We start from the raw sequence: 15,321 nt of genomic DNA, 5'->3' as shown, positions 1-15,321 counted from the left end.
CCCGTCCCGGCAGTGCCTGCTCCCTGTGAATCAGGAGCAAAGAGCCCTGTTCTGTCGAGTCTCGCAGTTCTGAAGTCAACCTCAGGGTTTTGGGGGCTTGCCTCATGGTTTCTGAATAGCCGGGGCTGGCAGCCCTGTGTTTGTTGGCTTTCTGTCCGGATGACTAACTACAAAAAGGCATGTTTGGATTTCTGCAGCATTCATCGTTTATTTCAGAAAACACAGCAGCATGTTTTTAGGCAGATCCAAATATGGTAATTGCAATGCATCTGTCATCTCTGTCTGAGACAAAGGAGTGACCCAGATTCCAGCAGCTCTTCCCGGCCCTGACCCACACCTGACACCAAGGATGCAGCTATTGGGCTGTTGAAAGCTCTCTGACTCTCGCTGTGCTGCTTATGATATTTTAATGCCTTTGTGAAAGTCCCATCTCTCCTGGGATTAGGAGGAAGTCTCTGCTTTTATACCTAAAAAAAAACACAAACAAAAAACACACACAAAAACCCCCTACCACTTTTTCTGGGAAGAGAAATGTTGAGAAAGGAGAAACCAAGCCAATGTGGTAATGAGACAAATCCAAGAGGTTTATTTGTTTTCCAGTGTGCTAACAGGAGATATGACAGGAGGAGCACCCCGGCTCTCTTCCCGCGAGCACAGACGCTGGTGAGGGCCGTTCCTTGTTGGAATAAGCTGTTCCTCCACTGTGGTGAGGACCTGAAGAGCCCCGGTGCTGGCTGGTGAGATGACCTGTTGCTCCTCTCTGTGTGCTGTACCAGCCCTTTGCTCTATCTCGGTGGGCAGCCCTGGGAGCAGGGGGTGTGAGCCGTGGCCCCGGGCTCGGGGTGGTGGCCGTGGGGCAGCCCCATGGCCCCGGGCTCGGGGTGGTGGCCGTGGGGCAGCCCCATGGCCCCGGGCTCGGGGTGGTGGCCGTGAGCAGCCCCATGGCCCCGGGGTGGTGGCCGTGGGGCAGCCCCATGGCCCCGGGCTCGGGGTGGTGGCCGTGAGCAGCCCCATGGCCCCGGGCTCGGGGTGGTGGCCGTGGGGCAGCCCCATGGCCCCGGGCTCGGGGTGGTGGCCGTGAGCAGCCCCACGGCCCCGGGCTCGGGGTGGTGGCCGTGGGGCAGCCCCATGGCCCCGGGCTCGGGGTGGTGGCCGTGGGGCAGCCCCATGGCCCCGGGCTCGGGGTGGTGGCCGTGAGCAGCCCCACGGCCCCGGGCTCGGGGTGGTGGCCGTGAGCAGCCCCATGGCCCCGGGCTTGGGGTGGTGGCCGTGGGGCAGCCCCACGGCCCCGGGGTGGTGGCCGTGGGGCAGCCCCATGGCCCCGGGCTCGGGGTGGTGGCCGTGGGGCAGCCCCATGGCCCAGGGCTCGCGGGGGCTCCTGCCTCCCTCGCCCCGGGTGCTGCTGCTCCCTGCGGGTTCTGTGCTCCAGCTCCCAGCCCGTGAGCTCATCACGCAGCACTTGCGTTCATCCCTTCACGTTGGTTCTGCTCTTCTCCCTGACCCTGCTCCCACGCCACGTCAGCCCTGCCAGGTCCTTTGGTTGCCCAAAGCTGGCAAGATCCGTCAGTTCCTCCCACAGCTGTCACTGTACCATGGGTGATGTGACATTTCCCTCCCACATCCACTGTCCCATCGTCCCACCGGCCCCCCCATGCCCAGCAGAGGGGGGTTTTGGGGACCCCACCCCTGGCTCCCCGCCTGTTGTGTCCATGCTCGGTGTACGTGAAGTCGCAGGCCTGGGGCTGTGAGCACCAGCCTGGGAGCCCGTCCCGCTGCTCCACCAGCCGAGAGCATTTAAATGGTCTTGTGTCAGAGCGTGTTCTTTATGATCTTTCATAATCTCTACCCCTCCTGACTAACGACAACACCATTTACAATGTGACTGACTACATGGTCAGGTCGCAGGAAGGAAAAACAAAAGAATCCACTTATTCTCTTAAAAAAAAAAAAAACAAAAACAACACAAAAAGCTCACTTATTTTTCCGTAGCCAAAGCAATGACTTTACTGCAGTGTAGTTCCTCCCTGCAGAATGCTCCCGCTGCCCAGCCCGGGGGCTCTCAGGCCGTGCGATCACCCTGACTTCTGACACATTAACTGGTTTACAGGGTTCCCCAAAGCGCACCGGTGTGGGGAACCGGAGAGGCTGACCGAGCCGGCACGCAGCCTGGGCTGCTCCGGTGTCGCTCGCCGGCGCAAGGAGCTCTGTAAAGGAAAAAGGAGTTGCAGGAGACCAGAAAGAGATTCTGAGGTCAGGCCAGAAGGAACGGGTGACTGGCGCGTGATGGGAGACAACAGCACCGGACTCACGAGGAGGAAGCAGCAGCAAGGTCCTGAGCAAACACGGGTTTTTCCCGTTTCTCTCCTCACTGTTCAGACAGGGCAGTTCATCCCTGGGCCCTGGTTTGCTCTGCTGCAGCCGGGGCGCCGGGGGTCAGCGCGGGGCACGGCGGGCGCCCATCGCCTGTGCTGCCGGGCTGTCCGCTCACACCCACCTCCTGCTGCAGGGAACGCGGGGGGCTTCGACTGCCGAGGTGTCCCCGCACCCTGATCAACGCAACGAACACCAGACCCCTCTGCGCAAGAGAGGAGCATGCTTGGGGTTGATTGCCACCCCTGCAGAAAGAGCAGGAGCTGGGCCAGGACAGCGCTCTCGTGCTACGTGGTGTTGGTGCTGGGCTTGTTGGGACACAGCTCTGCCACCCTGAGAAACTCGGCCTGTGCTGTTCTTATCAGCGGTAAGTCAATATTTTCTCCTTGTGCTACCGGGATATACTGAGCTATGCATTAGGCTGGGTGACCGCTCTGTCCTCCAATTAACAAATTATTTGCCTATTTTAAAACTCTTGCTGTTCATCCTCTGCCTGTGACGTCTGGGCAGCGCTGAGGCAAGTGTTGTTCTAGCCCTCGGCGGTGTGTGGCAATAGCATTGCTAATTGCTGCAGGACGGCGAGGATCACTAATTGCTGTCTGGGCACGTCGAGCGAGGCTGCCCTGGCTCAAGCAGCGCAGGAAATGGCCGGATGTGCGCAGGTCAGAGCGAGGACACGGAGCCGGCGCTGGACACCCGCTCCGCAGGCTCCCCAGCCAGAGCCCGCGTGTCCCCGCGCTGCTGTCCCGGGCAGGGGCCGTGGGGTGCGCGGGAGGGGCTGCGGGGCGGGTGGGGACACGAGCGGCTCTGCTGGCGGGCCGGGGGCAGCGGGTGCTGCGGGGCCATGGGGTGCGCGGGAGGGGCTGCGGGGCGGGTGGGGACACGAGCGGCTCTGCTGGCGGGCCGGGGGCAGCGGGTGCTGCGGGGCCGTGGGGTGCGCGGGAGGGGCTGCGGGGCGGGTGGGGACACGAGCGGCTCTGCTGGCGGGCCGGGGGCAGCGGGTGCTGCGGGGCCGTGGGGTGCGCGGGAGGGGCTGTGGGGCGGGTGGGGACACGAGCGGCTCTGCTGGCGGGCCGGGGGCAGCGGGTGCTGCGGGGCCGTGGGGTGCGCGGGAGGGGCTGCGGGGCGGGTGGGGACACGAGCGGCTCTGCTGGCGGGCCGGGGGCAGCGGGTGCTGCGGGGCCGTGGGGTGCGCGGGAGGGGCTGTGGGGCGGGTGGGGACATGAGCGGCTCTGCTGGCGGGCCGGGGGCAGCGGGTGCTGCGGGGCCGGTGGCACGGGCTGGAGGTGGCTGTCCCCGCTGCCAGCGCCGTGTCCCGCACTGGGCAGCCTGGGGACTGGGACAGGCTCCTGCTCCGCGGGAGCCCTCGCACGCAGCGGCCTCTCGCAGAACAAGCGTTTGGGTTTAGGTTTCTATTAATGCTCGCTCCAGTTTTTTAATATTTTCATTATTTGTTTCACGGTTGCTTTTTTCTTGAATTGGCTTGCAGCAGATAGTAGGAGATCAAGTTTGAGGATGTACTCTGGGAATGGTAAGTACTTTAATCACTCAATGATTACTACTTGCCTCTCCTACCCCCATAGCAAACTGGCCTGAAACCATTTCCGCATCATTGTGACGCTGCTGGGCGCTGCGAGAGCTGAGCCGTTAGCTGGAGGCGCTCGGAAAGTGAGAGGTCTTGCTGCGGGGGAAAAGGAACAGTCTGTTTGTTGAGCCTGGGACATCCGTTTGGTCAGTTCCATGTCGGTTTCACAGGCCGAGGGGAGCAGAGCGTTTCCAGGATGCCCCCCCGTGTGTTCCGGCTCTGGGAGCATTGGAGCCGGGGCTCCAGCTGCGCCTCCGGCGGGCTGCGCGGGACAGCGGTGGCACTCGGCGGGTCCCAGAGCCTGCGGGCTCACTGGAAAGCTGAGATTTTAGCCTAAAACCGTGGGACCAGACTCTCAACCGTTCTGATCCTGGATGGGTGTTTTGACACAGGTCGTGTTAGTTGTTTCAGTGCGGGATCTGGTGTAGCTTTTTACTTTCTTTTTTTTTCTCCATTTCTCTTTCCCCCTCTTCCCCACATTGGCTAAACAGGGATATTCTTTTAATTACTTTTTACTTTATTTTGTTGTTGTCTCACCTGGGTGCAATGCAGAGAGATTTCTTGATGCTTACGCTGCCCAGCCGGGTTTCCACGGCTTGTTTGGGAGGCGTCTGCAGCCCCGCAGCCAGGACCAGCGCCGGGTGCCGCTGCTGGTCAGTGGCTGCAGCCAAGAGAGCCGCGGCACCGACGCTGCACCGAGTCCTTCCACGCGTCCCGCTCGCTCCAGCTTTGGGAACTGTTTCCTAAAAGTGAGAAATATTGGAAAAATAGTTGTAGGCTGGAAATGATGATACAAAAGGTGAAATTTAGGTGGAAAGCATAGAATTGTCTGAACATTTATTGTAGTTTAGAATTTGTATTGAATTAGTGGTTCTATGCAGAAGAAAGTCTCAACTTGGCACATGCAGTGTAAGCACTGAAGGGTTTTTGTTGGGGTGCAGTGATTTGTCCGTTTCCCTGGCGCAGCTGGTGGTGTTGTGGCCAAGGTCCCTCAGACGTCCCGGTAAGCTGGTGAGCAATGCGGTGCAGTCCGTGCCGTTGGTAGCTGAAAACACTTGTGAATCAAATATCCGCATCTGAGCTTTCTAAACGCCTGATGAAATTTCACTGAAAGGAAAAGAGCGTCAGACTAAATTACAGGGCAGTTATTTCTAGAGAGGGGTGGAGCAATGTTGATTTTGCATTATTTAGATATTGTCAAAGAAAATAAATAGGGATGCTAGAAGAATACGTGTGGGTTTTTTATTCAAAGCAGTCAATGGGAATTGTTATTTATATAACGTGACTGTAGCGCTGGAAACAGTGCATTAGCTGATTAACAGAATGAAATTATTGTATAGCTTCATCTTTTAAAAGAGCATCTCAGGAAGGGCAGATGACATGGAGTGGGGGAGGCATCTTTTTCTCTCTTTGGTGTTCTTAGAGTGACAAATAATAATCAGTTTCTGTGTCCAAGCCATTGACAGGGCCTGACAGCACAGCGAGTCCGTGTCCGTAGGCAGTAACCTCAGTCCCACGCCGTCCTGCTCCCCGGTGTGCGCGTCTGCCACGCCGGAGCCGGGACCGGCGGCTTTCCACGCCATGGCGTCTGACACGAGGTGCCACGCGGGCCGGCCCCGCGTTGTCCGACGTGCCACACGGGCTGTCCCCGTGCTGTCCCAGAGGTGCCACGCGGGCCGGCCCCGCGTTGTCCGACGTGCCACGCGGGCTGTCCCCGGGCCGTCCCAGAGGTGTGTGCCGGGCGCTGTGAGCAGCCATCCCCAGCGCCGGCTGCGTGAGCCGGGGCAGAGCCCTTCCCGAAGGACTGCATGAAATGCTGAATTACCAGCTAATGAAAGGGTGGCATACTGGGTGATTAACTCACTAAAGCGGTATCTTGAACACCAGAGTCTTCTTTCAAAGGTTGGCTCTTTACCTAAAATATTGTTGCCTTTGTAACTCTATGGTTTTGCTAGGAGCAGAAACCGAGGGCTCATTACTTCCCTAATTAACGACATAACCTGTAATTATCCAAAATGTTACGGGAGATTGCCACAGAACACGTTGCGAGCGGCTGAGTGGACACCTGACTGATGGCTTTGAACAGCAGGTGGATTTGTCACACCGAAGCAGTTTCTGCACAGCCCGGGTGGCCCAGTTCTGCACCGTGACACTGTTACGTCACCCAGGCCTACGGGAATGCCAAACACTGCTGGCATCCCTATAGCAACGACACGTGGGAGGACGGCAGCGCCTGTGGTGGAGCGGGAGGGTGGTTCCCGCGTGGGCCAGAGCCCGGGGGGCCGTGGGACCCGGCTGGGGACGCTCCTGTCCCGTCACAGCAGCCCCGGCTCCGTGACAGCTGGTGCCGCCTCCACCTCGGGGCTGTTCTCCTGGAGCACAAGCGTAGCTGGTGGTACCTGGCGTAGCCACATCAGCGACACAGAATCACCCTCCTTATGGAGTTTCTGAGCGTGGGACACAGAGGTGACTCTACCGTGCCTTTTTTTGTATTAGAAAAAATATTATGCCAACCCAAGATTTATTTTCCCTCCTGATTTCATGATTTTCTTCGCCGAGGCTCAAGTTTTGTTTTGAGGCAAGTAAGAGACACAAATATTTGTGGTTAACAGCCAACATTAACTAACGAGCTAATGGAAACGCAGTCTTATCAATTAGCAGTTTAACACCAGTAGCTTTTGAACTCTTTTTTTATCTACGTAAGTGGACTGCTTAAACTGTGCTTAACTTCCATGGGGTCAGTCGCAGTCTGATTTAAAAAGGTCTTAATATTATTTAAGTTTGGAAATGACGAGAGGTAAATCAAATTTAGGTCATTTTGCTTTTGAATAAGCACTTGCACTGAGGGATCGAATACAGTTCAGCTAATCCTCTGGAAGTCAAGCAGTGACCTAATGTAGGTCATCTTTCCCGAGCACGTCTGTCCAGGTGCGGCCCCGTGCTGCTGTCCAGCCGCCCTGCTTTCCCGGGTGCGGCGGCCGGCAGGATTACACCGTTTGTGCCCCGAGTGCTGGCTCCTGGACTGAGAAATTAAAAATGTCCAAAGAAATGAAGTCATGGTCTGGATGAGGTTTTATTTATTTCCTTTCTAAATAGCCAGTGAAAATACGGTGCATACCTTTTCAGAAAGCAAGCATGGATTGTATCGGACAAGCATGTGAAGCATGCCCGGTGGAAACTCGCTTTGCTCTCCCTTAAGCTCAGTTTAACACCCGCGGTGCTGGGGCCGCCCGGCGGGGCCGTGTCCCTGGAGAACGCGCCTGGTGGGCGCGGGAGGAGCCCCCGGCCAGACCCAAACACCCTGCCCAGCCTCACAACCATCACTTCTTGTTTGCTTTTACAAAATGCAGCGTCCTGATGTGCATTAATGTACGTGGCACTTGCATAGCAGGCTGTTAAGTATTACCAAAACCAATTAGCAAAGGAAAGACTCTGTTTAACGAAGCTGGTGGAGGTGTCTCTAGAGGCGGGAGACCTGACGCCCCGTTTCCCAGCTGGCGTGGGCTCGAGTCTCGTCAGAGCGCTGCGAGGGGACCGCGGGTTTGCACTTCGCTGCCTCCTCACTAGATGTCTCTGGGAGCAACGTGCGGCTCCGAGATGCGTTTCCTGATAAGCCAGAGGCACCGAGGTGCGGCTGGAACCGGGCCTCAGCAGGAGGTTATCGGCTGGTATGTCAGCACTGCCTGTTCTGGAAACCCTACCCAGTCTCCGTTTTCTGTCCGCTCAGACCTGCTATGCTCACAGTTTAGGATGCTAATGAAGCTTCCTACATCAATCATCAGTGTCCTCCCCATCTTCTCCTATATCTGGAAATGGGGGAAAGAGAAAAAAAAGAAAAGATAGGCTATAAACCATCCATCTAATCACAGGAAAGATGAGCACAGCTTCCTTCCAGTGACTTTAATCAAGCTGCTTCAGCTGGGCCAGTAAGTTTTGCTCATTCAGCCAAGCAGCCACATTTCTTATTATAATTGGGAATTATCTGATGAAGCTGCAGCACTGTGATCTGATTGCATCAGCTAATACGTGAAGTGCTGATGAGCCAGTTTCGGCTGCGGACCTGTAGATTAGCACAGGGATCTCTGCCACGTACAGGTCCTGCCAGTGCGAAGGGAACAAACAGCTCCTCGAGTTCAAAGCCGGTTTGTCTCCTGCAGACCACGAGTGCCTCTGCTGCCAGCAGGAGCCATTCCCAGCCCGCGCGAAATCCAGGAACGCCACCGACATGGGAGGGAAAGGGTTTGTCTGCTGTCACACAGCGGTAGCCCCGAGCAGCCCGTTCTGCAGGGCCGGGGCCATGAGGATCCCGGAGGGTCCCTCTGGTGGGACGCTGGACACGCTGGGCTGAGCAGCAGGTGCTGCTGCAGCCTGGGCTCAGCACCTGCCCAGCGCACCTCGCTCCGCTCCCCTTGCCTCCGCGCAGCTGGGAGTCGCGGGTCCCGTCGCGGGTCCCTGCCCGGGCGCCAGCAGGGCTCCGGGGTCCTGCTCGCGCCGTGTCCCCACGCAGGACGCCGTGACCCCACGCGGGATGCCGTGTCCCCACGCGGGATGCCGTGTCCCCACGCGGGATGCCGTGACCCCACGCGGGACGCCGTGACCCCACGCGGGACGCCGTGTCCCCACGCGGGACGCCGTGCCATGGCTCTGCCTGCTGCAGAGCCAGCATCGCACCGGCAGCCCCAGGAGAGCCGGGGCGAGGGTTTCTGTCGCGAAGAGCTCATCAGCTCCCTGTGCTCAACAGGGCGGCAGCAGAAGAGCTCAGGAAATGCAGCAAGAAGAGCTGCTTTCACACGGGCCACGGGAAGAAATGAGTCTGAGAAGTGTCCGAGAGCTGCTGTGTGCCAGCGCGGGGCCTGAGGGGACAGGGACACGGGGAAGCTGGGGCAGAGCCCTGCCGGGGGTGCTTTTCGGAGGACAGCGCTCCTCACAGGCGGGCACCACAGTCACGGTGCAGGGGGATCAATGATCTCAGCTTTGTGTTCAATTTCCTGATGTTTTGTTTGTTTGTTTCCTAGGACTTTTGCAAAACGTAAACTATTAGCTCTGGATACACTACCTTTAGGATTAATTCTGACCCTGCTGCTCTCACTATTGACAAGGTTACCCAGATTTCTGTTGCATTTCACAAGTTTTTTTGGCCTCAGAAAAAACCTCCTGTGGCAAAGGGTCCTCCGAGATAATTTCACTGTGTGTAATAGGATTTCGTTTGCGCTTGTTTTGAACGTTCTGCCCTTTAATTGTGTTAAACGTTGCTGTTTTCGAGAGCTATCAGGCAGGCAGAGCTGCAGCTCCCGATGTGATTTGGGTAGACCCCTGGCCGTTCCGCAGCCCCTCGGCAGGTGTGACATGCACAGACGTGCCACCAGCCTGCGGAACCGCAGCGCGGGCGCGGCTGGTGAGGAGACACGGAGCTGCTCCATTTGTACACCAGGTCATTGATCCGAGAGCGAAGTTGGCTGCTGGAAGGGAAGAAGGAAAGCAGAGTCTCATCGTGAGGCGTTCAGCAACGAGCTATGCAAGACATAACCTCAAACCACAGGAAGCCCTGATATCCCATGAAGTAACAAATATTTTTCTATTAATACCAGTGCTTTTATTACCTCTTTCATCCTGAAAGAACACTAGTTGGCTTTTATGCTCTGCAGACTCAACCGGGTAATTACTTCTCCTCGCCACTGAAACACAAGATATTCCCCGAGATACGCGATGCGGAGGCAGACCCTGGGGACGGGGCACAGGAGGATCTCGGGTCGGCCAGAAAAGCTGGGGACAGCGACAGGTCACCCACAGCCCCCGCCGGGGGGACAGTGACAGGTCACCCACAGCCCCCGCTGGTGGGGCAGTGACAGGTCACCCACAGCCCCCGCCGGGGGGACAGCGACAGGTCACCCACAGCCCCCGCTGGTGGGGCAGTGACAGGTCACCCACAGCCCCTGCCGGGGGGACAGTGACAGGTCACCCACAGCCCCTGCCGGGGGGACAGTGACAGGTCACCCACAGCCCCCGCCGGGGGGACAGCGACAGGTCACCCACAGCCCCCGCTGGTGGGGCAGTGACAGGTCACCCACAGCCCCTGCCGGGGGGACAGTGACAGGTCACCCACAGCCCCTGCCGGGGGGACAGTGACAGGTCACCCACAGCCCCTGCCGGGGGGACAGCGACAGGTCACCCACAGCCCCCGCTGGTGGGGCAGTGACAGGTCACCCACAGCCCTGCCGGGGGGACAGCGACAGGTCACCCACAGCCCCTGCCGGGGGGACAGTGACAGGTCACCCACAGCCCCTGCCGGGGGGACAGTGACAGGTCACCCACAGCCCCCGCTGGTGGGGCAGTGACAGGTCACCCACAGCCCCCGCCGGGGGGACAGTGACAGGTCACCCACAGCCCTTGCCGGGGGGACAGTGACAGGTCACCCACAGCCCCCGCCGGGGGGACAGTGACAGGTCACCCACAGCCCCCGCCGGGGGGACAGTGACAGGTCACCCACAGCCCCTGCCGGGGGGACAGCGACAGGTCACCCACAGCCCCCGCTGGTGGGGCAGTGACAGGTCACCCACAGCCCTGCCGGGGGGACAGCGACAGGTCACCCACAGCCCCTGCCGGGGGGACAGTGACAGGTCACCCACAGCCCCCGCCGGGGGGACAGTGACAGGTCACCCACAGCCCTTGCCGGGGGGACAGTGACAGGTCACCCACAGCCCCTGCCGGGGGGACAGCGACAGGTCACCCACAGCCCCCGCCGGGGGGACAGTGACAGGTCACCCACAGCCCTGCCGGGGGGACAGTGACAGGTCACCCACAGCCCTGCTGGGGGGACAGTGCACAACGGCTGGGCCTCTGGCAGGGCAGGGGGCTCCGGGGCGGCCGCGGACCCCGTGGGGAGCAGGTGTTCCTGCTGGGGTGCCGCAGCTTGCCCAGCACTCCCCTCCTCGCCCGCCTGCTCTCGGAGCCCTGCCCGCCCCCCTGCCCTGCTCTGCTCCCTTGCTCCCCCACAGTGCCGGCAGGGTCTGGGTGATTTCGGCAAAGTCCTGCTCTGGCCCGGGAGAGCTGGTGGCCCTGCCCCCGCTGTCACCTCTGATGGCCTGGGAAGCACCGGGGTGCGGCTTCGTTAGCTCTGTGACGGAGATGGGCCTTCCTCGTGTTGCGGGAGGACTTCGGGTCGGACTGCTGCCTCCCTAACCCCCCGAGCTCCCCCAAAGCAGGCAAGCACAACTGCTTTTGCTCAAGCTTTTCAGATAGGGGAGACCTGGCAGCCTGCACGAGGAGGGTGCTCAGCTTTATCCAAGCATACAACCTTGGGCTGTTTTCGTTTATCTAAACAGATGCAAACTTATTTATATGCTCTTAAATCAAATGGGAACAGGCGTAACCTAAAATACTACAAACTGTTTTTTACATGGAAATTGTATCAGCCGGACAGCCTTTTGAGCCCGGCTACGAGTGCATGACTGGAAAGGAAGAGTTAGTCGCTCCACGTGGCGCTGCCCAGCAGCTGACCGAAGGCGTCGCGCCCTTCGGCTGCGGCCGCCCGCAGCAGCGGCGTCCCCGCGGCTCCGCGGAGGAGCGGACACGCGTCCCGGTCCTCCCTCCGCGCGCAGGCGGCGGGACTCACTGACACCGGCGTCACCTGCAAACGGCACTGGGATGGCAGCTCTGGGAGCAGAGGGGGATCCCTCGCACGAGCCCTCTGCTCACGCGCGAGGGAGGGAGCAACCACCCCTGGCAAGCAGCAGCGCATTGAATAGCGTCCTCCTCGCGGTTTGCAAAGAGGATGTGTCTGAGGCTTGCGGGTTCAACGGCTGGGTTAAGCCAGTCCCTCTTCTTCGCAGGAGAGAAACCACTGCGCTCAGGCACCACCAGCCTGCCAAGAGCCTACGGCTTTTCATCTCGTACTTCAGCTGTGCTCAGCCCTGCCAATAAACTGCTTAAAATATATGTAAACCAGCTAAAGCATGAGATGAAAGGGTGAAACTATGTGTAGACAGAGACTTGGAGAGATGGCACAGGAGCTGTGCTGAAAAAGTAGGGCCCTGGACTAAAGCCGGAGCCAAGAGAAGCTCCTGTCCTTTCTTTCCGGGCTGCCTTAGGTGGGTCTTCAACAGCAGCTGGGTGTGTGAAGTGCAAGAGCGGCATTTGCGGTGATTCCGCCACACCAGCGCCCTGAGCTGGTCTCTGCACGTGAGTGTTGCTCAGCCGCGATCTCGCCGTGTCCTGCCCCTGCAGGTGTCCGGCAGGGCTCTGGGACACCTGTTGGTTCCTGGTGTCCCCCATCCGAACCAGCTCGGGATGTGCCCACCAGCTCTATGCGCAGCAGAATGGCTCACGTCTACCTGAAGATGCTGCTCTGTATTGATCCTAAATATTTTCTTCCGGAGTTGAAAGGTCTTTGTGAGCATAATCTGCCAGTCCAAACAGAAGAAAATCTCTGTTTGGTCTGAAGAGCAGAGCTTGGCGCAGTTTGCAGGGGAAAACGCCAAGTACGCGAGGCTGTTTGCTCTCCTTTAAACAGTCACGACTGTTCCTTAGCTCCACTAAGGCACATCTGGCTGTCATCTCTGCACATCTGTATCCCGTGATTTACAGTTTTCTCCCGATGATTTATGTGGTTTTATGCTGTGATGAGGCTCTAGAAAGAACAAAAGAGCATCTTTGTGCCCCTTGGAGAGCCAGCTCTCTGGGAACCCTCCTGCGGGCCTCCTCTGGAGCCTGCAGCAGAGCCCTCCCAGCCCTCCCCGGAGAACCGGCCACACGGCAGCGGAGATGAGTGGTGCCCTGAGGGGATCCGTGTGCGTCACTAAAGCATTGCAGGGTGCGTGGGGAAAGGAAGCCCTCCCTTAGCACCCCTGCTCTTTTTCAGCCCCAAGGTGAGGTTTAACACACACCTAAACACCATTATACTGCTTGAGACTTATGAGTCAGTCCTGGTAAGTTCGGTCTGTATTGACTGGTCCCTGGCCTGACAGGAAACAAGAGTTCCAGCCAGGCAGGGTTCAGCTGTTTCAGGGAGGATCCGCCATGCACAGAACCCCAGCACCAGCCGGAACCTGGGGCAACTGCTGAGAGCAGCAGCAGCTCCTGTCCCGCCAAGACTGTAATTACAGGAGACGTTTGCGCATCTCCTGTCTCCTCCTCAGCAGAGGAACTGCAAAGAACACGTGGTGGTTTTGCCACCTGCACCCCATCTCCAGCAGCCGCCTGGCCTCTGACATGCATCCTTGCTGACTGGCATTCAGACAGTGCTGAGACCAACAGACTCATTTTGGTGAAGAGGTGGAATCGGGTGGTACATAGCTATGATCTGACGACCTAAATGCAATGCATTCAGTTCCCATGCCGTTCACCTATTAGGTGATCAAGAGATGCTCCTTGAAGAGTATTGAAGTGGTCAGAAGAGGAGCAAGGGCACAAGGAAGAGAGCGGAAGAGGTGACACAAAGCAAACTGTATTCAGACGCATGTCAGTCTCATATGTTCTTTCTTTAGCAGTTCTTTTTTTTTCTTGCAGGAGGTTCCTATAGAAGATAAATTTAAGAGCTTTTTTTCTCAGAAGAGGAAGATCCGTGGCGATTCCCCCCCTTCTGTTTCCTCCCGCAGACAGATTGGTTCACAGCCCGCTCCACCCACACACTGCTTTATCGGTGGGAATTCTTCCCTGTCCTACGCTCCCCTGAAATGGAAATGTTTCACAAGCTGGTACTCACTATGCTAGTAAGGAATTTGCTAAATTACTTTGTGATTCTGAGTGGAAAATTTGTTCCTAAGCTTCGCAGGTATTGCCAGTCTCAGTTCTCCGCACAGCGAGCTCACACCTTGGTGTGCCAGCAGCTCTGCAGTGGGATGGAAAGGAGGCTTACAAAGGAGGGGGGAATAATGATTTTGCAATGACTCTCAGGGTCACATTTTCAGCAATTACAGACTTCAAAAGGACATGTAGGTTTAAAAGGAATGCTTTGGGAGTGTTGTCTCAGTGCTCTGCCGTGTCAGCAGCGGGGACGGTCCCCCAGGCCTGGCTGGCCGCTCTCGCAGGGCACCGATGGAGAGCAAGCCCGGGGCCGGGCTCGGCCTCGGTCACAAGCCGCGGTGCCTTAGCGCAGTGTTGGACAGCGCTGCAGGTTTCGGAGTTGTTTACCATGGGATAAAACCTGCCCCGCCAGGGGGAAGGGAGTGTATCCTCCCCAGAAACAGCCCAAACCAAAACACATCTTTCATAGTTACACCTTAAGAGTGTTGTTCGCTTTATTGACTGTCTGGATGGGAACTGGCTCTGCCTACCTGGGGCCAACAGGGACACCAGCATTTCTAAAGTTGTGCTTAGGAGCACAGTCGATAAATCTTTAAGAGTAGTGTTGAAGACTGACATCCTGATTGCGTTCAGAATTGCAAGAAAGCCTTGGAGGAGAGGTTGGAAGCTGAGTGTGTAATGAGGGCTGACCCCAGAATGAGCCCCCCTAACAAGAATGGTTATAAACCAATCAAAAATATCGAGAGAGATGTTTTATTTGTGTGTCTGTGTGCAGCTAGCCACAGCAACTCTTGGTTAACGTTCAGACCACAGGAACAGATGTGTTCAGCTTCCTTGCCGTCCAGCTGAAGGTGTTTGGCTGTGGCGGGCAGGGCGACACGCGGCGTCTGCTGAAAGGAGGATGCTGGGTGCTGCTGGGGTGCTGCTGTGCCCGTGTCCGCAGCCGGGCCTGCCTGGCCCCTGCCTCCGCAGCCGCCTCGCACGGGCTGCGGCCACGCACGGGCTGCAGCCACGCACGGCGCGGAGGAGCCTCCCCAGGTGAGGGCCGGCAGCGGGCGGGTGCAGGAGAGCAGAGCTGCTGCGTGCTGTGAGTGCAGCTGCTCAGCTGCGGCACGCCAGGGCCAGAAAGTGCTCTCCGTGTTGCTGTCTGCGGCTTGTTTTATTTTGTCACAAGTTATTTTAACTTGAAATGTCTGAAATATTTTTGGGGAGTTTCTGTTCTGTCATTGCATCAATCTCCTTTGATTTAATTCAGTGTGTTTGCACTGCAGACAGCACTGCCCATGCTTTCACACCCTCTCCTGTCATTGATCTCAGCCAGCGCCTGTCTGTTGTCAGCTCGCTTGCTGATGCTGCTTTTGGGATGTTGGCACCGGGGAGCTGGGGGGGCCCGGGAAAGGTCCAAAACGGTGGCGCTGGCTTCAGAGATGCAGGGCTCAAACCCAGACTCTGCCAGAGGTTCATTCTGTGTCCTCGGGTAGATGTCATGTAACTCCAGAGCCCCTCCTGAAGAGCGGGGATAATGGTGCTCCCTCACAACTGCAGGCCTCACAGAGACAGATGTTTCCTCGCCTGTGCACAATACGCTGGTTTCAGCGCAGCCAGCGGGTGTTTCTGTTAATACT

The sequence above is a fragment of the Streptopelia decaocto genome, assembly GCF_964273445.1.
Source record: "Streptopelia decaocto genome assembly, chromosome: 3".
In the NCBI taxonomy this organism is placed as follows: domain Eukaryota; kingdom Metazoa; phylum Chordata; class Aves; order Columbiformes; family Columbidae; genus Streptopelia; species Streptopelia decaocto.
Note: the sequence above shows the minus strand (reverse complement) of the source record.